The 24,235-nt window shown below is 39.8% G+C and overlaps 1 pseudogene; it reads left to right on the top strand.

Annotated features, from left to right (window-relative positions):
* The first annotated feature begins 16,820 nt into the window (after positions 1–16,820).
* On the top strand, positions 16,821–23,726 carry LOC129323418 (glucose-6-phosphate exchanger SLC37A1-like; annotated as a pseudogene).
* Positions 23,727–24,235: the final 509 nt, after the last annotated feature.

Here is a 24,235-nt window from a genome sequence, read left to right as displayed (position 1 = left end):
GGGAAATATTTAGTCATTTGCCACTTTTTAGACTGGAAAGTTTCCTTCAAGTACCTCCTCTGACTGGGGTCCATTTGCTCTAACACAGGGTGAGATATTAGTAAAGCCACTTACCAAACAGCACTCTCCTTTTAAAAAATATTTGGTTTGCCTTGGACTGTGGAAGCAACACTTTGGGTTGGATCTCACAGTTCATCAGCAGAAGGCACTAGCATTTCCGATTTTTCCTGCTTGTCCCCTCACCCCAGCAGTCCTTTTAGACCGCAGGAAAGTTCATTTATGTGATCATTGGACCCATGTGGACTAATAGCCACAAGAGTCAGCAGGCTGCAGTGGGGAAGAGCAATGGAAAAGAAGTACCCTTTCTACCTCTTCCGTCTGCTTTTAAAAGGGACAGAGAGTGCTTCCTTGTTCTTCCCACTGAAGTCTCTTGTCCCAGAAGGCTATAAAGCAACATGGTTTCTGTGACCCTGGGAATACACTTCCCAGGATCAGTAAGGACTGCTGGGGAAAGGAAACATGGGGATGATCGGTGATCTTTGCATCCACAGATCATGGGATCCAACTATTTGGATGGCCTGGAAATAAGTGGTTATTAAAATGAAGGAAGGGGGCTTCACAAAACCCAGAAAAAATACTGCATACAAAACCAATTAGAATGCAATTTTTACTTAATAGATAATATAAGGATCTGTGTCCATAGTTGTGTTTGGAAACACATCTCCTGTATGTCTTATGAGAAAGCGATATACTATATGTGTTCAATGGTTAAACAGATTCTCATAAAGATGTCAGTGAAAGCACTGAGAATTTTATATGAAATAACAATTGCACACTATTGGCTTTGCCTTTCGTGTTTTTTTTTAAATAAATGGAGTCACCTGAGACAGCAAGGAATATTATACTCATATACTTTATCCCTTTCCCCCATGTACCATTGTGCTACAAACAAAGCACCGTTAGGTAGTGATAGCTATCCCCAAAATAAATCTTCTTTTTAATTTGGCCTGAACTTGCTTCCTGTTGAGAGAGAATATATTTCTGAGCTTTATAGGTTATATGCAGCTTTCTTTAATGGCTAATTCACTCCATGTCCTTGTGTTTTTGCATGCCTTGCCATGTGATTTCAGAGCAAGCCTCCGGGGGCTCACACTGCACACAACGAATTATGTATGAATGTTGCCTGCATGGATACCTTCATACAAGTTGACTTTGCCCATGTGATCCACCTGCCATGAAAACAAATTGAGAGACTGGACCATATATTGGATGTGCTTGGGCATGTATGTATGTGCACTGTTCTAAGTTCCTACTCAACATTCTGTGTACAGCGACCAGAATGCAAGCTCTAGAGTTTGTCCTATTGCCTGTAGAGATTCTATACTGAATTTCACAGTGGAGGCAGTATGTATGAACTGATTCATCTTTCTCATAGGCACACTCTCAGGTTTTCATAGAGGGACTTCAAAACTCAAGGGAAATATCCTGTTTTAGCCTCCTGAAATGAAATCAAGGGAAAAAAGAAACAAGGCCATGAACACGATATATTATGTAGCAATATTCTACAGTAGAATGTCAAATTTAAAAATTTCCCTCTTTAACTGAAACATGAGGCTCCTGTGTTTTAGTATGTGGTCTTTCAGGGCCAGTACCAACATGACTATTTATCTCCATGAAGATTAGGTCTTTGTATATGTAGGTGATCAGCCTATCTATTTTATCTTGATTATTGGCATAATTAAACCACATATTCTTCTCATCTTTAATATGCTACTTGTGCAGAGAACTTTCATTTTTGGAACTCGTGATTCCTGTTCCAGCACATATATTATAGTCAGAATGGCCTCATTTCAGTGTTAAAAAACCAAAACAAAACCTGCATGCATACTCTGCCCCATTTTCCAAGGCATAGATATGATGGTGTTTTCAGTTATGACAGAAATGACATTGCCCCTGGCCATAATTTGTTTTTCTTGCAAGCTGTTATCCTACTGCTTTCCCATTATTTGAAAGAAACTAATGCTGGGGCAATGATAGAGCAACTGCTCAGGACTGTCTTAATATATAAGTGACATGTGGCATTATCCCTTTTACTGATAGCTGTCGTGAACTTCATAGAATTCATGCCCACTGCTGTGTGAACCCCTCTGATAGGACTGGTTCAGCTTGTTGATGGGTTTTTTTTTTAGATTGATTGCAAACTGTCAGCACAGTGACTTGCCTTTTCTTCTTCTTGCAAGGATGAGAAACTCTGTCTAGGATGCCCTTCTGCAGCTTTACTTCAAGGAGGGTCACATGATCTCAAGAGAGTATTAAGTTCTATTCATTATTATTTGAATAACAGCCTTGAAATCGAAGGCTAAGGGGAGCAAATTTATTAGGAAAAGCCCAAGTAGACAATTATAATTAAGTGACATGAGTGAAATAGCTCAGTGAACTCTCTATCAGATTTCATATGCCCCATCAGCACTATATAGATCAACAGGGAGACAAGCATGCCCACACTTTCCCTGCTGTAAGAGTACCAAGCAGACTAGAAGCCTGATTTAAAAAAAAACCAGTCTCAATACACTCCAAGTAGGGGTGTGCATAATGGAAAAAATGAGCCGAAATTACACACAGAACTCACTGGTTTGGCTCGTTGAACCAAATGCTGAACCAAATCTGGGAAACTAAATTGTAACGAGTCTCTCTCGCCAAAAAGTTTTTGTGTTTCATTTCAATTTGTATCTTCCAGCAGCAGGGAAGCAGTGGGCTCACTTGTTTTCTTGAACAGCACCAATAAGATCCCAAAGGGAGAGAGACCTTATGTTATTAATTAACATATTCTGCCCTTTGTGGGGAGGGCGGAATAGAAATAAATAAATAAACTCTGTTGTCTGGAATGGGGAATGAGAACAATGGGTGCAGTGTGAGTGCATGTTCCTACCCCACACACTGTAGCTACCTGGAAAATGGCATTCTTTTCCTCCCTGCCAATCCAGTCCTTGCAAAGGGGGACCTCCTCCCCTCCCCTCCCCTCCTATCAGCTTTGAAAATGTTTGGAAGGGAGCCTTCAATCATAAACTGCAATACAAAAGAGACTTACCGGGGAGTATGCACTATTGGGACTTACATCTGAGTAGACCTGCATGTTGGATAGTGGTGGTCTGTTCAATCAAACAAACTTGATAAAAGCCCTGTAAAACTGCAATCATATGTTGCAATTCTAAAGAGACTTCCCTGGGAGTAAGCACTATTGAATAACATGGGACTTACATCTGAGTTGACCTGTTTAAGATTACTTCCATAATCTTTCAGGGCTCTCTCTTTTTCTGAGTCAATTTGCAAATGTCTACTTATACCCCCCTTTCAAAAACAATCCTGCCTGACCCCACAGCAAAAGGAAAACTTAGATCTGTTTGGGCAGAGGGGGGAAGAATTCAATCAATCATTCTGCCTTCCAGCTACTCCACCCACCAACAGTCACCTTCTATGGGTCCATTGTGTGTGTGTTATTGTGCTTGAGTAAAAACTCAGTGGATCAATAGTTTAGACTGTGGGCGATTAATGGTTGATGCTGTTTTTGTTTAAGCATGAAAACAGCTGCTCCAGAGCCTAGTTTTTCCACACACACACACTGAAAAGAACAATGTGCATTTGTACATTTGTGTCCAACGTGATGCAACAGACCAAAATGCAACAAACAAACAAACAAACAATGGATCGGTTCTGAGCTGGCACTGGCTTGGCTGGAACAAACTAGTGATGGAATAGATTTATTCCAGAACCCCTGGAACTGAAACAGAAACTTTCTTGGCACACACCCATAACTACAAGTTTGTTTGTTTTTCACCTAGAGAGCTGTGTTCTGTTGTTCATACATCTTAACATATTTTCTTCACTGTATTTAGTGGTCATGGAAAACAGCCAGGATATACCAAATTGTTCAACAATCTCAAAAGTTCAAAGCGTTAACTTCCAAATTTAAGCCAAGCAAGTATCTAAAAGCAGTGGAGTAAATATTATGAGGAATGGAACTTACTTTTATTTAAAATTACCATGGAAGCTGTTCCTTACTGTGACTTTATTTATTAGTCATTTATTTAATTATTTACATTATTTATAGACTGCTTTTCTCACTGGGACTCCAGGAGGATTACACAGTGTGAGTCAGTACAGTCCATTTCGAAGACATTTCAATAAACAATATAATAGATGTATTAAAGCAATTTGCAAAGATTTAAACTAGCAAAAATCCGATACAGAGCTGAAGTAATACAGAGTATAAGCAATTAGAAGACTGACATATTAAACAATATAGAAACTATCGTTAGGATCATACTTACAGCAACAGACAATACATTGTAGTAAAGTATATAGCCCCTATCCCTTTACTTATGCATCTCTCTGAGAGCCAAACTAAAAGTGACATCTTACACAGGTTGGACACTAGTCGGCTTCCCTCAAGTTTTGATGGGAAATGTAGGCATCCTGGTCTTGCAGCTGTAATGGAGAGCCAAGCTGTAAAACCAGGGCGCCTACATTTCCCATCAAAACTTGAGGGAAGCCGACTAGTGTCCAACCTGTGTAAGACGTCACTTGTAGTTTGGCTCTGAGATCACTTCCTTACAGATCAGCCCTCCTAACCTAAGTAAAATGCCCTTTTAAATAATTCACTTTTGTATTGTTTGTGGAAAGCCAGGAGAATGGGAGCTTTCCTAACCTTTGCAGGTAAAACGTTCCATGAGATAGGAGCCATCTCAGAGAACACATGTGTATGGGCAGCTGTTGATTTTGCCTGTATGCAAGGTGGCATCTGCAAAGTTGTTGTGATGGAACATATGGAAAGAGGCAGTTCCATATATAAGATGGACAAAGGTCCTGAAGAGCTTTGTTTATGATAGCCAATACATTGACTTGACCCTGGTGCTGATAGGTAGCCAATGGAGTGACTGCAGAATTGGATGGATATTCATGTTCTTCCTATGTCATGATAATAGTCAAGCTGCAGCATTCTGCCCCAACTGGAATCTCCAAGTTAACTTAGAGGGGAAACCTATGTACAGAGCATTACAGTTACCATGGCATGGATTCAGGTGGTCAAATCAGCTGTGTCAATGTAGAGGGCCATTTTCCAAGCTACATTGAGGTTGTAGAAAGTTCTTTTTTGCAGCTGCCATAACTTGCTTTTCTAGCAGTAGCACTGGATCTAATATAATCTCTAGGCTCTCAACTGAGTCTGCGAGGGTCAGACAAATTCCATCGAAAGAGGGAAATACAATCTTCATCAAGATCTCTGCCTTCCCCACCAGCATCACTTCTGTCTTGTTTAGTTTAAGTTTCATTTTGTTTACTTTTAGCCATTTTACCACAGCTGTCCAGCAGTGACCCAAGATTTCTACTGTATCCTGTGGTAATTTGGAAAGTGAGATATAGAGATGGGTGTCATCTACATATTGATGGAAACCAATTCCATAGCTACACATGCGTTATCCTAAAGGCTTTACATAGAGGTTGAATAACATGGGGTATAAGATTGTTCCCTGTGGAACTCCACAAGATAATTCCCAGTCTGGAGATAGCTAGTCTCCAACAGCAACCCTTTGAGTCCATTCCATGAAAAATGATTTAAACCAGTCCAAGGTACATTCCTGAATCCAAACTGGAAAAAGTCCAAAGTACCAGAGTTATGCAAGAAGACCTGAAGTTGGTCAACTACTATTCTCTAAATCACTGTGCAGAAAGGGTGGATTCGAGACTGGATGATAATTGGCCATGTCACTTTTGTCTAGGGGTGACTGATAATATTTTTTTTAACTTTCCTGCTGAAAACTCAGCATTTGCCATTCTTCCTTGATGTGTTCTGTTGTTTGTTTCTTTCACGAAGTAAGGGAGACTTCCTTTGCAGAATCAGTCTGCAACTGCAGAATCAGTCTGCAATTATTCCCTATGGGGGACTTTGGGGGAGGCAGGAGCTGTTGTTTTCCAAACACATGACACCCGAAGAGTGAGAACTGCTTGTCTAGTCAAGTGAATTGGACCAAGGGTTTCAGTTCTATGGGCCTCCGCTCTCATAACTGCACTTCCATTGTTCCCTATTGGGGATTTTGGAGGGGCTTCTGGACTGGTTGTTTTCCAACCAAATGACACCACAATTGCAGTGATGTAAGAACTGCCTGTCTAGTAAAGAACCTCCAAGTTTCAAGCAAATTGGACTAATGATTCCAATTCAATGGTGTCCCCAGGCTTTCAAACACACCTCTTTGAAGCTTGCCTGCATAGGTGATTGGCTGGAAGTGTGCTTTGCAAGCTAATTGGATGGGAGCTTCCCCTTGCAAGAATCTGATTAGAAGAGAGAAATGCCATTTCTCAGGAATTCAGTAGAATTAATGAAAAATATCAGCACATGCTGTATTACTGGGGGGAAAATGGATTATTGGGTGGGTTTTTTCGTAATTCCCAAACATTTTGAATTTGTGCTACTGTTACGGAAAATCAAGGTTATGATCTGAAACAGTGATTTCTGTGTATATTTTCAATTCAAGAATGTTGTTAGGTACACCCCTAGAAGCCTGTCTCCTGTGAAAGATGGATTACAAACAGTACCAGTACACCAGTATTTCTACAGACTTGCTAGAGCTTTCTGAATAAAACATAAGAGTTGGTTTGAACATATGAAGTTTGGCCTTTATGCACCAAAGAGATTCCCTACTCCCCTATTCATGTTTCGAACCGCATAATTTTATGTTATCTCACAACAGAAGAAAAATTGTCTTAGACATTCATTTTTTAACACAAACAGGGCAATCCTAAACAGAGTAACTCTAGTGTAAGTCCATTGGTTTCAGTGGGCTTAGGCTGGAGTGACTCTGTTTAGGATTGCACTGTAAAGATGCAAGAGGGTCATATAAACTCAGACAAGCAGTTACTAAACAGGTTCTGTAAAGGGGATCTTTTTTTCCCAAAGTGACGAACATTCTCCTTTTAAAGGGAAGGTCCCTATCCCAGGGCCATAAACGGACTTCTAACTTTCTAAATTTTGCAACCACTTTCTTGTTGCAAAATTTAGGATATCTTATTGGCAGATTCTAAGAGACTGCTGCTATAACAATCACATGTTGTTATATATATTTTTCCTTTGTAAAAAATGAAAGGGATAAAGCCTGTTAGAATAAAGACATTTCAGCAAATACTCTTTCCCCTGACTCTAAATGGCAAAAGGTTGAACAAAGAAACCGTTGTCATGATTTCTCAAAGGATTCTGAGAGCCTTTGGTTTGTCATTGTGCATGACAAATTCCATTTCCCAAGGTTTTCTGCATACACAAAGACTCCTCACCATTATTAGGAACAAAGGTGGCATTTCTGCTATTTTGTTGGATGTGACTGTATTCTCACCTGTTCCCCCCCACACACACACTTATATTTTATATTTGCAGCTCATCCTGCTGTTATATTAGTTTTGTCTCAGGGAAATGATTTTCCTCCCTAATCAGATTAAACCAAACAGAGATCCCTAACCAGTAAACAGAACCGAGCAACTCTGTGTGATTGAACTAATTTGCACTAACATTACCGAGCACTCCTTCCTCTGGTGTCTTAATTGTAAGTTTTAATCCCTTTTATTTTGGACCCAGAGAAATGAGGAGTATTGGCAATGGGACCTGAGCGTATTTAATATATGGAGAGATGGTTTAGGAACTTCACTGAATGCATAGTGTCAGCACTGATGGAACATATTCATGCTAATTTCTCTTGTAATGTATGCTTTCCCCCATTGTGCTGCTGTTCAGCTCCAAGCTTGGCTTGAGATTTATAACAGAAATGTATTCTGAGATTTTTTGTGCCCCCATTTAAAAAAATAGAGCAGCCATAATTTCAATTTTGTTTATTTCTAAATCAGGAACAGCCCTGTACATCTGCCCCAATTGTCCAGGCTGCCACAAACAACCTAAGAGAGAACAGCAATGCAAGTTTTGTTCACAATGTTTAGCTCATTTTCAGCTGAGCCACTGGGAAAGAAAAGAGTAGCTTCCCACAAGCACAGCTGAACAATTAACTTTCTCTGCCCTTTGGAACCTCCTCAAAAACAGCCCTGTGCATGACTCTGCCAAGTCTCTCAGCTGTGTTATAACACTCTGAAATCAGTGGCATCAAGGACCACCAGAAGCTCTCAATCAATACAATGAAATTGTACCATTAATATTGAGAAAGAGATAACAGACAATGTCTCAAATACAGTGTCAGTGCTATATGCATAGCAACACGCAGACTAACAGAAGTCCAGATAATCGATTGGTATCCAAGTAGGCCTGAAGCTCTATAGCCTTCCCTAACTTGATAATGTTGGAAATGGGTGATTGATTGAGGAAATCAGACTTGATACCTTTTTTGAAGCATGGGCAAAATTAGGATGCTTTTGGATTTTTTCCCTGTGATGGAAATTTTTGACATGCCGGGTTATCCCTAGTGATTGAACCTGGAAACAATCACTACCCACTTAAGCAGCAGCAACAGCACGGCAAGTTTATTATACTGATTGAACCTGGAAACAAGCACTATGTGATAGAACAGAACACATATAAAAATAAAAAAAATTAACGTGCATGGGACCAAGAACCTAAGTTAAAGAACCCCAAGAAGCAAGGCACACTGGCTTCTATAGACATTGAGTTCCAAGTCTTTTACTAACCAATAATATGGCAAATAAAGAAACATTTCCTTATACGGTAAGCAAAACTTGGCAAATGCTTATTGGTTCAACCCTGTCAGATGATGATTGATCTAAACTTGTTACTAAGGCTAAACATGTGCAGGGCAGACTAGATTATGTCACCTTCTTGTTTACAGATAATGGCTCCTGAACCAAAGATCTCTCTCCCTCTTGGATGCACACCTTAACTCAGTAAGGGGGTTTGAATGTGTAAGTGAAGCTGAGAGCAACACTGTCAGGAACACAGGCTTGATCAAGAGTCTAAACTCCTGGAAGAGTCACTCAAGGCAGAATGGTCAAAGCTGAGACACCAGACTAAGATGCATCCACCCCCTTCAGGAATCAATGGTCACATCAGCAGAAGATAATGGAATGTTCCAATGGTGATGGGAGTGAAGGAATTCTTGAAAGTTAGCTACTTAGCAGCAGCAGTAGTGGAAGGTGACACTGGTAGAGGATCTTTCACAAACAATGGCAGTGCCACTTCAACTAACCCTGATTAGTATTGTGCAGCAGAAGAAGACAATGGTAAACCACTTCTGCTAATCTCTTACCTTGAAAATCCTATGATGAGACAATCCAAAATGAAAAAGATATAGTGCTGAAAAAAGATATAGGACCCTAGGTCAGATGGCACTCAATTGGCTACTAGGGAAGAGCTGAGAACAAATACGAATGGTGCTATTCTTAATGATGGGAATCGATTAAAGCTGAAAGGACGTCCAGTTGCGGACGTGAATAAATGCAAAAGGAATGTCCAAAGCTGTGTGACAGACATAATCGGAACATGGAACGTGAGAAGTATGAAGCCAGGTAAGCTAGAAATTGTATAACAAGAAATGGAATGTTTAAACATTGCAGTCCTGGGTGTGAGTAAAGTAATGAGGAATGACTCAGGACATTTTCAGTCAGAAAGCCACACAGTGTTTTACTTCAGAAATGAACTCAAAAGAAATGGCGTTGCTCTAATAGTGAGGGGAGACATAGCACAAGCAATCAAGAGCTACAACACAAAGTCTGACCAAGTAATATCATCAGACTTCAGGGAAAGCCTGTTAACATAACCATTATTCAGGTTTATGCTCCAACTACAGATGATGAGGAAGAAATGGAAAACTTTTATGCAAGCGTCCAAGAAGAAGTTGATCGTACACCTAAACAAGATATGCCGATAATCATAGGAGACTGGAATGCAAAAGTAGAAGATAAAGCAGAATCAAACATAGTTGGAAAATTTGAACTAGGATCATGAAATGAAGCAGGAGAGTGACTCATAGAATTTTGTAAAGCCAACAACCTGTTCGTTGCTAATACATGCTTCAGATAACCAAAAAGACGATTGTATACATGGAAATCACTGGGTGATCGATACAGGAACCAAATAGATTACATAATTGGAAGCAGAAGATGGAAAAGCTCTATTCTCTCTGCTAAAACAAGACCAGGAGCTGATTGTGATACAGATCATGAGTTGCTAATATCAAAAATTAGAATAAAGCTGAAGAGAGACTCTAAAAGAATCATAGTGCCAAAATACAATCTAAATAATATTCCTGAAGAATTTAAAGACCAGGTAAGGAACAGATTTGCAATACTACGTTTAATTGATCAGGAGCCAGAAAAATTATGGGCTGAAATCAGAGATATTATCAAGGAAGAATGTGCAAAGACTATTCCTGTAGCCAAAAGAAAAGAGAAGCCTAAATTGAAACTTTTAAAATTGCTCAAGATAGATGAGAAGCAAAAACAAAAAGTGACAGAAATAGGGTCAAAATTCTAAATGCAGCTTTTCAGCAACTGGCACGCAGAGACAAGAAAATCTATTATAATGACCAGTACAATGAAATACAACCAGTACAATGAAAGACAAAAAAAAAAGAAGGAAGAATAAGAGATGTGTTCCAGAATATTCAAGAAATCAAAAAGAAATTCAAGCCATAACTTGGGATGCTGAAAGATCAACACAGAAATACAGTATCTGATCAGGACAAAATAAAAGAAAGATGCAAACAATACACTGAAGAACTATATGCTTGATATATAATAACTGTGCTTATATACTACTCTTCTAGACAGATTAGTGCCTCACCCAGAGGAGTGAATAAGTTAGTGTTATTAGTATCTCCACAATAAATCTGGGGAGCTGGGGCTGAGAGGAGTGGCTTACCCAAGGCCACATACTGAGCACATGGCAGTAGTGGAATTCGAACCAGCAGAATGCTGATTTGCATAAGGAAAGCTGGATTAGATCTAGAAAAAGGTGGAGTGAGAATTGGTGGAAGGAACATTAACAGTTTCAGATGTGCAGATGACACCACGTTACAGGCAGAAAATAGTGAAGACTTGAAACGACTACTGATGAAAGTTAAAGGAGAAAGCACCAAAGCAGGATTACAGCTCAAGAAGAAAAAAGTAATGACTACTGAAAATTACCCAATTTTAAAGTTGACAATGAGGAAATTGAAATTGCTCAAGATTTTTTATTCCTTGGCTCAATCATCAACCAAAAGGGAGACTGCAATGAAGAAATCAGAAGATTGAGACTTGGAAGAGCAGCTGTGAGGGAGCTAGAAAAGATTCTTCAAGATAAAGATGTCTCTCTGGGAACCAAGATCAAGATAATCCAAACTATGGTATTCCCCATTGCCATGTATGGATGTGAAAGTTGTAGAGTGAAGAAAGCTGACAGGAAGAAAATTGATTCATTTGAAATGTGGTGCTGGAGGAGAGTTTTGCGGATACCATGGACAGCAAAAAAGACAAATAAGTGGGTACTAGATCAAATCAAGCCTGAATTCTTCCTAGATGCTAAAATGACAAAACTAAGGCTATCATACTTTGGTCACATCATGAGAAGACAAGACAGAAAAGTCAATAACGCTAGGAAAAGTGGATGGCAGCAGGAAAAGAGGAGGACCTAAAACGAGATGGCTTGACTCAATAAAAGAAGCCACATCCTCCAGTTTGCAGGATCAGAACAAGTTTGTTAATGATAGAACATTTTGGAGGTCTTTCATTCATAGGGCCGCCATAGGTTCTGTGCAGTTTACATTTGTGGCATTTGCCACTTGAAAAATGATGCTCTCATCTGTCATTGATTCATTGTATTGATTGTGGATTAGTATTGATATATATGCTGCTTGTAAACTGAATGCATGAACACCTAGCTGTTCTAGATAAATGTGATATATTTTGTTTAAATTTTTGGCACATGTATGTTATTTAACAGCTGTATGGTGTCTTGTTCATATTATGGGTCATCTAGACCCGACCGTGGTAGGTCTGTTGTTTGTTTTCTGTCATTTACTACACTGTGCCCTTCTCTTGTGTTCTTAGGGGCAGAAATTGGCTATATAAAGGAGATGCTCAAACTCCCCGCAGGCGCTCCTACCCCATCCTACCTTGTGTAGTGCAGGCCATTACACTAGGCACCCTGCTCCTCACTGCTGAATTTCTGCTTCTCATCAGACAGGTGCGTATTGCCCAACAACGATCTTCCTGCTAATGCAACCATCTCTGTACCCTTTCCACCCTTTTTATCTCCTAGTTCTGTATTGAATGTGTGCATGATTTTTGAACCTTGTATATTTGAAAGTTACTAAGTAAAGTCTTGATTCAATATAATATACAACATTAGACCACCCACTAAAACCAGCCAAATTTTTCAAGTACTCTTCTCATGAGGACTAAGCAATTGAAGGAAGCAAGAGGGACGAACAGGAGAATAAAGCAGAAGAGAATAAAGCTACTTATCTATGCAGGAGATCCATGTCCCAATGCCACCGTCAAGAGTCCAAGTGTCTAGGTAACCAATGATCAAGAAAAGGTAATCCAAAGGGAAACAGTAGTGAAAATAAATGATGGTTGCCCAGAACCAGATTGTTAACACTCACAAGGCAATGATAGTCTTGGGTAAACTCTTAACTGGGGGACACCTTCTGGCCCCAGGTATAGGATAATAGGATGAGTCAAAAACATAAGAATGTTTCCTTTCCAGAAGGGAGGAAATAACTGAGGTGAGCCAGGCACCTGTTCTCTTTGGACAGAAAGGGTAAGGGATATTTCCAAGTAAGGAAAAAGAGGAAAGGTCCTTAGATTGGGAGATAATAGGTTGGATCCAGAATAAATTTTCCAATGGCAGAATGGAATTTTCCTGCCTCCCTCCTCCCATAGTAGTCCATTGATCTCTATGAAACCCTGTCCTTGGGGAACAGGAGACCCTGAGAAGTGACATGAGGGGTGGACCAGTAAGGGAGAATTGGCAGAAATTTCCAATTTAGTCTGGATCCAAGCCAACATATTTGGGAGCAACCTTATTCTAACAGATGACATGTGACTTTGGCAGGCAATTCAAAATAATCTAAATTTCCTTATGGGGACACTCTGGCCTATTAGTGGAAAATGCAAATGTGAGTACAGCTATTTCTTTCCATTCCAGATCTTTCTGTGACTAAGGGCACCCCAGTTAACTGATGGGAGGACTTGATTAATTATTTGATACTGGACAAGGATTGGCTTCTTTCTCAAACAGCTATTTTCCTTCATATATGAGATGACATTCGGCATGGTCCTACTTCTTCTACTCTCTGTATTTTGTGGAACTAATGGCCAGAAGACCTGTTTCTTGGCTTCATGTAATACGTAGAAGGAGTTGGTTCTGAAGAGGAGAAACCAAAATGGAGCCGTATTAGCAACATATGAGTCTAATTTCTGAAATCATCTGCATGTCACAAGAATATAAGAACCCTGCTGGTGGTTCTTGCATCTCCCCCCCCCCCACAGTGCATTGTTTTTCCCCACAGTGGCCAAGGCCTACAAGCAGGGCAGGGAGGCCCACACTTGTTCCTGCTGTTAAGTCTGCCCTCCAGCAACTGGTATTTGGAAGTATACTTCCTCTGAACATGGTGGTTCCTTTCAGTCATCCTGGCTAATAGTGATTGATGGGCATATCATCTATGAATTTGTCTGATCTCCTTTTAAAGCCATTTCTGTTTCCTAGTATAGAGAGGGATTTCCACTTAGAAGCATGTCTGAATCACAAAAGTAACCAATTCAGAGTTGTACAAGTATCTATCACATTCATTACATTTCCTATATGAGCAGACCATTTTCCTGAGCAGTTAAATGCACAAATTAGAATACATTCATAATGTGAATGGAGCCTGACTATGCATTTAAACTTTCACCCCTAAAGACAAGTAAAATATACATCATTTTGTCTGCAAATTACATAGCAAACATGTCTCCGTGGTCATTGGATGGCAGTCTTGCACTTTCCTCCCCATCTATCAAGAGTGAAGAGCCCGCCAGCATGCAGCATCCCTCTTTCTGGGGAGAAGTGGGATGTGGAATCAAGCACTCCTGTTAAGCATACAGTTATTAGAAATGTATTAGGCTTGAGCTCTTGCCAGTGTTCTCTGAGAAGTTAATAAAGCTCTAACTTTTATTGTGATCCTCAGCGCTCTCTACTACAGTCAGTTTTGATTCCTCACACTGTATTAAAGATGAAAGATGAAAGTTTGTTTCTCAGTTTATGAGCAGGTTTTCACACACAAATTGTGCTGGTCTGAATGTTAATAGATTGCTGTGATGGAAATCTGAGAGTCTTTCTACACGAGACATTGGACATGTGAAGAACATATGTCAGAAGATGCAATGTTAGTTGGGAAGGGTAGTGTAAAAAGACAGAGCTGACAGTAGGGCTAAGGCTTTGCTATACACTAGAGCTGTGTGAAGGGACTGTGAAATGCCAGAAGGGAAACTTTAGCCCATTATAACTTCTCCAGGTCCAAGGCCAGCTCTGCAATGCAGCTCTGGTAAATTTCCATTCCTCGCTGCCCTCTGGTTGTGATCCCACACAGTTTTAGACCAGAGAGGTGAATTGACAGAGCCTTTGGGGAGGCGAAGATGAAATTAACAAACCCTTTGAGGAGCTATCTTCGTGGCTCTGTCATTTAAAACTGTGCTTCCCAGCTAACATTGCATCTCTTTACACTTGACGAACATGCACCGAGATGTCTCGCGTAAAGGGACTATGAGAATCAAAATAAAGAATGGGAGTGTGCATCTGGATATAACCAAGACAACAATATACCTGAAATTAGCCATTTTGGCTTAGCTTAATTATATCTGAATTAAAAAAAAAACATTCCAGGAATTATGGGAGTAATTAAAAGTTATCTCCTGGAATTTCTGGTATCTTCTCCCAATAGCCATTTAACTTATTAAAAGAAGAAAGGGAAGAAAGGGAAGACTTTCCAGCCTGCCTAGAGGCCCTGATATTTGGCAAATGCATATCAGGCCTTGGAGCAGCCAGAGCAGCCAGGAGCCCACTTGCTAGTCCAGTAGCCTGACAACTATTCCCCACTGGTTGCGGCCTGAGCAGGCTTGACTGCAAAGAAGGAAGGAATAGTGGCTGAGATGTGGCCTCAAAGAGCTGATAAATCATTCCTTCCTTCCCTTTTTTTTGTTTTACAAATTTTAAGTGCCATTGGGTACTCCTTTTTGATTTCAGGACTCAGCTTCAAATGCTGGGATTACCAGACACTAAAGAGGGAAGGATGATTGAGATGTCCCCCCCTTTGTGGCTAGCCTGAAATGGCAGTTGGAGATGGAAAGTTGAGGTGACGGTGCTACCAGAGGGAGGGGTTGACAGTTGGAGCAAACTGACTAATTGGAGTAAGCTAGACTTGCCATTCCCTGCAGTGGACCCATTTTGGCCGAATCAGGCCCCACTGGGATCAATTCAGCCTTTGGGCAAGTGTGGGAGAGTCCCCAGCCCCCCCTTGACCCATGTGATAATGTCACTTCCCAGGAGTGACATCATCACGCCAGCCAGGAGCACACACGCGCTGTGTGCATGCACAAGGGGGGGAAATAGGAGGTAGGAGCCAGCATCCCAATCTCCCACTGGGAGAGTGAAGGGACCTGGCAACCCTAAACTGATAAATTCAAAGTAGCCTTAGCAGAAATCCCAATCCAATACCAAGATTTCCAAGGAAACTGGGTTATGGGAGAATGGAGGGACTTAGACATACCTATTCTATTAGGAAACAACCTGGCAGCACCGGTAAGAAATGTAAACAGAATTACCAGAATTAGGCCTCAAGCTCCAGAGCAACAGACATTACCAAAATGAGCAGCAGGCAATGCCAGCAGAGAACAGTACTAGTGAAGCTGATACATTGTCACAGGGACCTCAAGCTGAAGAATTCATAGCTGAGCAAAGAGCTGATGAGACACTGAGAGACTTGTGGGAGAAAGCAGAAGCAAGCACCCAGAAACTGAATTTAGAAACCCCTTGTGTGTTCAGAGTCCTGGAACAGAGGCTGTACAGACCATCGACGAGGTGAACATGTTTGGTTGTGAAAAGAGAAAGCAATTGGTGGTTCCCAGATGGTACCAGCTGCAAGTATTACAGCTGGCCCATGAGATACCCATGGCCAGACACATAGGCATCAATAAGACCAGAGAGTGGTGTGGCCGAGGAAAGACAGCAGGTGGACGATCTGGCCTGGTATGAATGACTACCCGACAGCTGAACTGTGACACACATGTAAGGGAGAAGGAGGCTGTGGGTGGCGGCAGGAGCAGACTCCACCATTTCTTCACTTGGGAAGAGGTTGAGCTGCACACAGCTCGGATCCAGCCTTATGAGGAGTGCTGGTTGGTGATCAATAGGAAAGTCTACCATGTCAACCACTTCTACAAGTGGCACCTGGGAGGAGCCCAGGTGATCTGGCACTATGCCACGCAAGACATTCCAGTAATCACGTGAGCAAAAATTTAAAACCATTGCTGAATGGGGAGCTGGCACCAGATCAACCTAACTCTGAGCAAATCAATTGATAATAGAGGATTTTATGAAGCTGCGATCCCCTGTTGAGAAGACAGGACTCCAGAAGCCCAACATCCTCTTCTTTTTCCTGATTTTCTTTTATATTATATTGAATGTTGCTACCTGGTTTACTGTCTGGTACTTTGGAACATCTTTGATACCATTCTTCCTAGGTGTTGCATTATTTGCTACTGCTCAGTGCCAAATGAATTGGTTCCAGCATGACTTGGGACACTTTTTGGTCTTTAGCTCATCAAACTAGAATCACATGCTGCTACATGCAGTCTTAATGTGCATTGGCAATTGGTTAGAGAAAAGAAGGATATGCTTAATAATGGGATTATGGAACTCTCACACTTCAGTGGGGAATATTGTGGGATCCTTAATAGCTGGCTACTGGATATCTACCTACATTTTGTAGTACTTGGCATTATCTGTCATGGGAATAGTCTGCTATCTGTTTCTTATTGAACATTCAAATGATGTAAACGGTACAAGTAAGCTAACCAATAATTCAAAAGATTACATGAATGGATCAAAAAGATTCAAATTTCAGAAACCAAACTTTAGCACTAAGAAGACAAGTACATCTCAGGAGTCAGAGATGCAGCATCTGCTCTCAGACAGGGATCACTGTATAAAGCCACTCAGTCAGAGCAATGGAGTCTGTGAGGGTTATGAAAATGGGCACCCTGCTATAAGCTTCACTGAGGCTTTACGAATACCTGGAGTTGTAGAATTCACTTTGTGCCTGCTATTTGCCGAACTGGGCAGCCACCTTTTCCTTTTATGAATTCCCCTGTAGTTAACTAATGTAGATAACCTTAACACTAAAGAAAAAATGATCTCTCCACACTATTTGACGTTGATGGAATTTTGGTTGGAATTGTAGCAAGTATCATATCATACCAACTAAAGAAATGAGCTTTAATGTGTGACATAATACTATTTTTTTTTCTAAAAATTTTATTAGGTGAGTATAGTTTACATTTATTGATTACATTCCCATCTTATCTAATTTTATCTAACCCCCACCCTTTCCCCCCCTCCTTATTGACTTCCAACAGCTTTCCAACCCTAAACCCCTCTTATTACTTAACAAACTTTATCTTATATATTTTACCATAAAAATCTATATCTAACCTTTCTTACTCTAAGCAAATTTAAAATTTCATTATATATACTATATATACTATATTAAATTTTCTATATATATACTGTATTAAATTTACTAACAACTCACTCTTACTTTCCATTAATTAACTATATATTCTACATACCATATACTTAACTATAATTTTAGCTTAGTGTCAAATACTTAAAATTATTCTTAACGGTAAAGTTGCTTCTCTCTTCCACATAAAATGCTTCAATTTAGTAAGTCTCAAACTGCCACAATTCTCCTTTCACATCCCACTTTTTTTCCAAGAATTGTTTTAGTTTCCCCCAATCTGCAATAAATTGTCCTGGATCAAGATCTTTGAGTTTTCTTGTCATTTTATCCATCTCTGCCATGTACAGCAATTTGTAAATCCAGTCTTCTACAGTTGGCACTTCTTGTACTTTCCATTTCTGTGCGTACAAAAGTCTTGCTGATGTAATCATATAAAATAGCAATGTTCTATACTGCATTGGAACATCTTCCATTCCCAAGTTTTAGTAGCAACAATTCTGGGTTCTTATTTATTTGGATTTGTAAAATCTCCTTAATTACTTCAATTATATCTCCCCAGTATTGCTTAGCTACTTCACAAGTCCACCACATATGGTACAATGATCATTCATGCTTCTTACATTTCCAGCATTTATCTGACATATTAATGTTTCCTAGTGCGATTTTCTTTGGTGTTAGATACCATCTGTATATCATTTTATATACATTCTCTTTAATGTTCATGCAAGTTGAAATCCTCAATGTATTTTTCCACAAGTGCTCCCAGGCCTCCATTGATATCTCTTTATGAAAGTTTATTGCCCACTTCACCATCTGTACTTTCACTATCTCATCCTCTGTATACCATTTTAGAAGAATTTTGTAAATTCTTGAAATTTCTTTCTTATCTTCTTGTAATATCGCTTCTTCTATTTCTGAATTTTCCATTCTTATTCCTCCTTTTAAACAGTCCGAATTGTAAAGATCTCTGATCTGTCTATATTGAAACCATCCATAACAAGGAGACAACTCTTCTTCTGACTTTATTTTTAATCCTGAATCTTGTATTTGTGTTATCTCCTTGTAAGTTAAACATTGCTGCTCGTTATCGATAGTTCTCGGATCTATTACTTCGTATGGTACCACCCATGAAGGAATTCCATCTTCCATATAAACCTTATATTTTTTCCAGATTGTGAAGAGGCTTCTTCGAATATAGTGATGCAAAAACATAGAATCTGCTTTTACTTTATTGTACCACAGGTACGCATGCCATCCAAATATTTTTTTGTATCCTTCCAAGGCCAGCAATTTACGGTTTTTCAACGTTATCCAGTCCTTTAGCCATGTCAGACAAATTGCTTCATAGTATAGTCTTATATTGGGCAGCTGCAAACCACCTCTTTCCTTCGCATCCTGCAGCACTTTCATTTTCACACATGGTTTCTTGCCTGCCCAGACAAAGTCTGATATTTTCCTTTGCCATTTTTCAAATTGTTTGGAATCTCGGATGATTGGAATTGTTTGCAACAAAAACATCACACGTGGTAAAACATTCATTTTTACTGCTGCAATTCTTCCCAGCCATGATAAATTCAACTTGTTCCATTTTATCAGATCTCTCTCTATTTGTATCCATAACTTCTCATAATTATTCTTAAATAGATCTATATTTTTCGCCGTTAGTTCAATTCCAAGATATTTTACTTTATTTGTTACCTCACAGTCTGTTATTTCCATCAGTTCTTGTTGTTTTTGTTTGGTCATATTCTTACATAGTATCTTCGACTTCTTTTTGTTCACATGGAATCCAGCCAAATCTCCAAATTCCTTTATTTTCTTTATTACCTTTGGCATATTCTCAATTGGATCCTCTACTATTAACATTATATCATCCGCAAATGCTCTGATTTTGTAGGAAAATTCTTTTATTTTTATACCTCGGATTGCATCATCCTCTCGTATTTGAATCATCAATATTTCCAGAATCAGGATAAACAACAATGGAGACAAAGGGCAGCCCTGTCTTGTGCCTTTACTTATTTTCAATTTTTTAGTCAGATCATCATTCACTACAATCGCTGCACTTTGGTCTTTATAAATTTCTTTAACCGCTTGTATGAACTTTTCCCCTATTTGCAGCTTTTCCATTGTGGCAAACATAAAGTCCCAGTTCAAATTGTCAAACGCTTTTTCCGTGTCTACGAAGAAGAAACCAACCTCTTTGTCACAGTGCTTGTCAGAGTATTCAATAGCGTTTATTACTGTCCTTAAATTGTCTTTAATTTGTCTATTTGGTAAAAATCCGGCCTGATCTTCTGTGATGAATTCCGACATCCATCCTTTTATCCTCTCCACCAACACTTTTGCAAATATTTTATAGTCATTGTTCAACAACGAAATTGGCTGATAATTTTTAATGTTAGTCAAGTCTTGTCCCTCTTTTGGAATCAATTATATATTGGCTTCGTTCCATGAGTTGGGAATCTTCTGGTCTTGCATAATTCCATTCATTACCTCTTTCAAGAAAGGTGCCAGCTCGCTAGCCATCACTTTATAGAACTTAGCTGTTAGTCCATCCGGTCCTGGCGCCTTCCCTAACTTCGTTGATTGTATAACTTTTTTTATTTCTTCTTCTGTCACTTCCTCATTTAATTTCTCTTTCCATTCTTCAGAGATTGTCGGGAGCTTCATCTTTTCCGAATATTCCGCTATTGACTCTTTATTCACTTCTTTTTTTTGGTATAATTTTGCATAGAATTTTAAAAAGGCTCTGCTAATGGCAACTTGATCCATAAGTAACTTATCCTCTTCTTGGATTTTGCTTATAACTTTCTTTTCCTTTCTTTTTTTTAATTGCCACGCCAGATATTTCCCAGGTTTGTTTGCCCCTTCAAACGACCTCTGGTTCATCTTCTTTAAATTCCACTCCAATTCTTTGTTGTTCATTGCCATCAATTGTTCTTGCAAAATTTTAATATCCTGATATATTTTCTTTTTCCCTGGTCTTTTTTTTAATTGCATTTCTTTGGCTTTAATTTTTTCCATAATTTCAGATCTCTTTTCCTCCCTCTTCCTCCTTACTCTCGCATTCAAGTCCATTAGTGTCCCCCTAATCACAGCTTTATATGTGTCCCATACCTTGTTAGTCGGTACCTCTTTATTCAAGTTGTATTGTATAAAGAATTTGGTCTCCCTTCGCAGCAACGCAATGTTTTCTTCCATCTGTAACAGGTCTTCATTTATTCTCCATCCTCTTCTTTTATTATTTTCCCCAAATCTCCACATAATTGGATTGTGATCTGAGCCTACTTTGGGCATTATTTCCACATCTCTAGTCCATAACGCCAGATCTTTAGAGGCCCAGATCATGTCAATTCTTGATAATGTAAAATGTCTTGCAGAGTAAAATGTATATTGTCTATTTTTAGGATTCTGTCTCCTCCACACATCCTCTAAACTTTCCTGCTCCTTAATTGCAAAAAACGTCTTTGGCAATAGTCCTCTTTTTTTTTTTGTAAAGTTTTAGATTTCTTATCTTCCTCCAAATTTGTAACTCCATTGAAGTCACCTGCCAGGATTATTTGATCATAGGACAGCTCATCTAGTTGTATTTGTAAATCTTTAAAAAAAATTTCCTTTGCACCATTAGGCGCATATATTCCAATCACCAATATCCTCTTTGAATTCCAGATTATTTCCACTGCTAAATATCTTGCTTCCACATCACTTAGCACTAATTTAGGCTGCAGTTCCTCTTTTGTATACAGTACAACTCCCCTCTTCTTCTTTTTAGAGGCAGCTGCAAATTCTTTTCCAAGTTTTGCAAGTTTCAAATATTTTACATCTTGTTTTTTAATATGTGTCTCTTGCAAACACACTATACTGCATTTTTGTTTTAAAAGCCAGTGGAAAATAGCCTTGCGTTTACAAGGTGAATTTAGTCCATTTACATTCCAAGATATGATTTTACACTCCATGATCAAATTCTTGTACTTTTTGGTAAGTCTTTTTCATTTTCCCTAATGAAAGTTTCCATCTCCCTTCCAGATCTAATGTTTTTTCTTGTCCCACCAAATTCAAATGCCAGCCCTTCTGGTATTTCCCATCTATATTTAATTTTCAAATCCTTTAACATCTGAACCAGTTCTCTGTATTTTTTCCGCTCCATTAATACCGATCTGGGCAGTTCCTTCATGATTCTCACCACTTTTCCATCGACTTCTAATGGATCCTGGAATTGTTTACTCACTATTAACTCTCTTGTGCTTCTGGTGGTAAATTGCACAATCATATCCCTTGGTAGTTTCCTCTGGGCTGCAAATTTTGAGTTAATTCTGAATGTCACGTCTAGGAGAGCTGCAATTTCCTCCTCTTCTTTCCCCAGGTAATCTGCCAATATCTCTGTAATCTGTTCTTGGGCTGTCTTCTCCTCAGTTTCCGGGATTGAACGAAATCTAAGTTGCTTTTCCATTTGTTTACATTCCGCCATGGCTATTCTCTCTTTCATTCCTCTCATCTCCACTTTCTACGTGTCTGCTAAAATGTCAACCTTATTCTCTACTATGTTGACTCTGTGCTGTGTAACTTGCATATCATTTTGCATTTTGTCCATGCTTTTTGTCAATTCTGACACTTCCGATTTAAGTGTTTCTTTAAAATCCTTAAACTCTTTCGCCAGCTCTTGGATCATGTCTTTAAGCTCTTTATTTCCTTCAGAAACTTTTTTATCCAGATTTTCCATCGTCGCTTGCCACTCCTTCGACATCGTGGGGCTGGCTTTGCTTCGCTCCCACGAGTCTGCCCTTTTCCTTAGATCCGTGGCGCTGATTTATTACTTTCTATTGCTTTTAAAAGTCCAAATTAAATTTATTCTTGCCAAAAACTGTTTTGCGTAGTCCAAAATGTCGGGTGTTTTTTCTCTATGGCTTTATGCTGAAGCCATCGCCCTTACCTTCTTCAAAGATGGCCTACTTCTGCCCTCACTGAAGCCGCAACCTTGCCCTTATCCAAAATGGCGATCTTCTACTTCCGCTGTTAAAAAAGAGCCGCTTCTCTCCAACCTCTTTATGGTTCTGACGTACTTCCTGTTTCCTTTCGTTTCACAGCAGTTCTCGCGATGTTTAAACTTTCTCACAGTCCACTATCTCTTCCCCACAGCAGGTATGTAAACAATAATCAATTTTCCGCGCTTAACTTCACTTTACAATGTCACTTTTTAAATATTTTCTTGCCGGAATCTTCCCCTTTATATAACCAATCTGTTGCAGTTTTTAAGTCCTCTTTAGTACTTTATTTCTTGTTCTAATCTGTCGCGTATTGAGAGATAGCAATCTTTACCTTCTCAGAGGTTTTTCTTGGGTTGTAATCGCTGCTTCTATTATCTGATCAATTCCGTTCCCTTTGTTGCTTTGCTGAAGCTTGGGCATGTAGGTCTTATGCCAAAAGATGACTCCAGAGCCACTGCAGAGATCTTAGCAAACCTTTCTTCGGGTGGGACCTCAAGGGCTGGTGGGAGTTCGTTGCGTAGAACCCCCCTCACACCAGAGATCAACGCGCCCTCAGGTTCTTGAGCGTACTTGCCTGTTCTCCGCCTGAGAACAGGTGGCTGCGGGCAATTTGTGCCCCTCCAGCCTTCCAAAACAGCAGCATGGTCAGCTCAGCGTTTTGAGCTGCGTTAGACCTTCATGGATCCCAAGCCAGAAGTCGTGTGACATAATACTATTGATTGCAGCATGCACACTATATGTATTTCCTGCTGTCAGTAAAATGGGCCTTGAAGCCACTATAGTCTTACTGCTCATCTGTGGAGCTCTTATAAATGGTCCTTATGCACTGATCACAACAGCTGTCTCAGCTGATTTGGGTACCCATAAAAGTTTCCAGGGAAATACAAGAGCACTTTCCATTGCCACAGCCATCATCCATGAAACAGGTTCAGTAGGAGTCACTCTAGGGCCTTTGTTAGCTGGTCTCATCTCTCCTACTGGTTGGAACAATGTCTTCTACATGCTGATGATAGCAGTTGCTCTCTGTAAATAAAATTACTGGGATGTCTAAGGTTATGATAAACCAAACTTTGTAAATGTGTGTGTGTGTGAGAGAGAGAGGGGGGGGCTAAATTTGGTCATAATGCAAGAATGTTTTGAACGATATAAGCATTAATGCTGTTTAATCTTTAATAACTTTTGTTTCACCCCATTGCATTGGAGAGGCTTGTAGAACCACTCCTAGTGCAATGGTCTCTAATGGTGGGACATGTGATGGACTCAGCTTCAAATGTTGAGATTGCTGAACACTAAAGAGGGGAGGATGATTGACATGTCCCCCCCCCCTTTGTGGCTAGCCTGAAATGGCAGTTGGAGATGGAATGTTGAGGTGACAGTTGGTGCTACCAGAGGGAGGGGCTGATGGAGTAAACTGATGAGTGAGGGGAGTTGGAGTCTGGCTTCTAACCAGAGAGGATCACCCAGAGTCCTCTGTGTGAGGAAGGAATGAGAAGGTGTACCCTTTAAGGAAGAATCATTACGTTCATGAAGCATACTTGGACT

The sequence above is a fragment of the Eublepharis macularius genome, chromosome 2, assembly GCF_028583425.1.
Source record: "Eublepharis macularius isolate TG4126 chromosome 2, MPM_Emac_v1.0, whole genome shotgun sequence".
NCBI lineage: Eukaryota > Metazoa > Chordata > Lepidosauria > Squamata > Eublepharidae > Eublepharis > Eublepharis macularius.
Note: the sequence above shows the minus strand (reverse complement) of the source record. Positions and strands in the feature narration are given on the sequence as shown.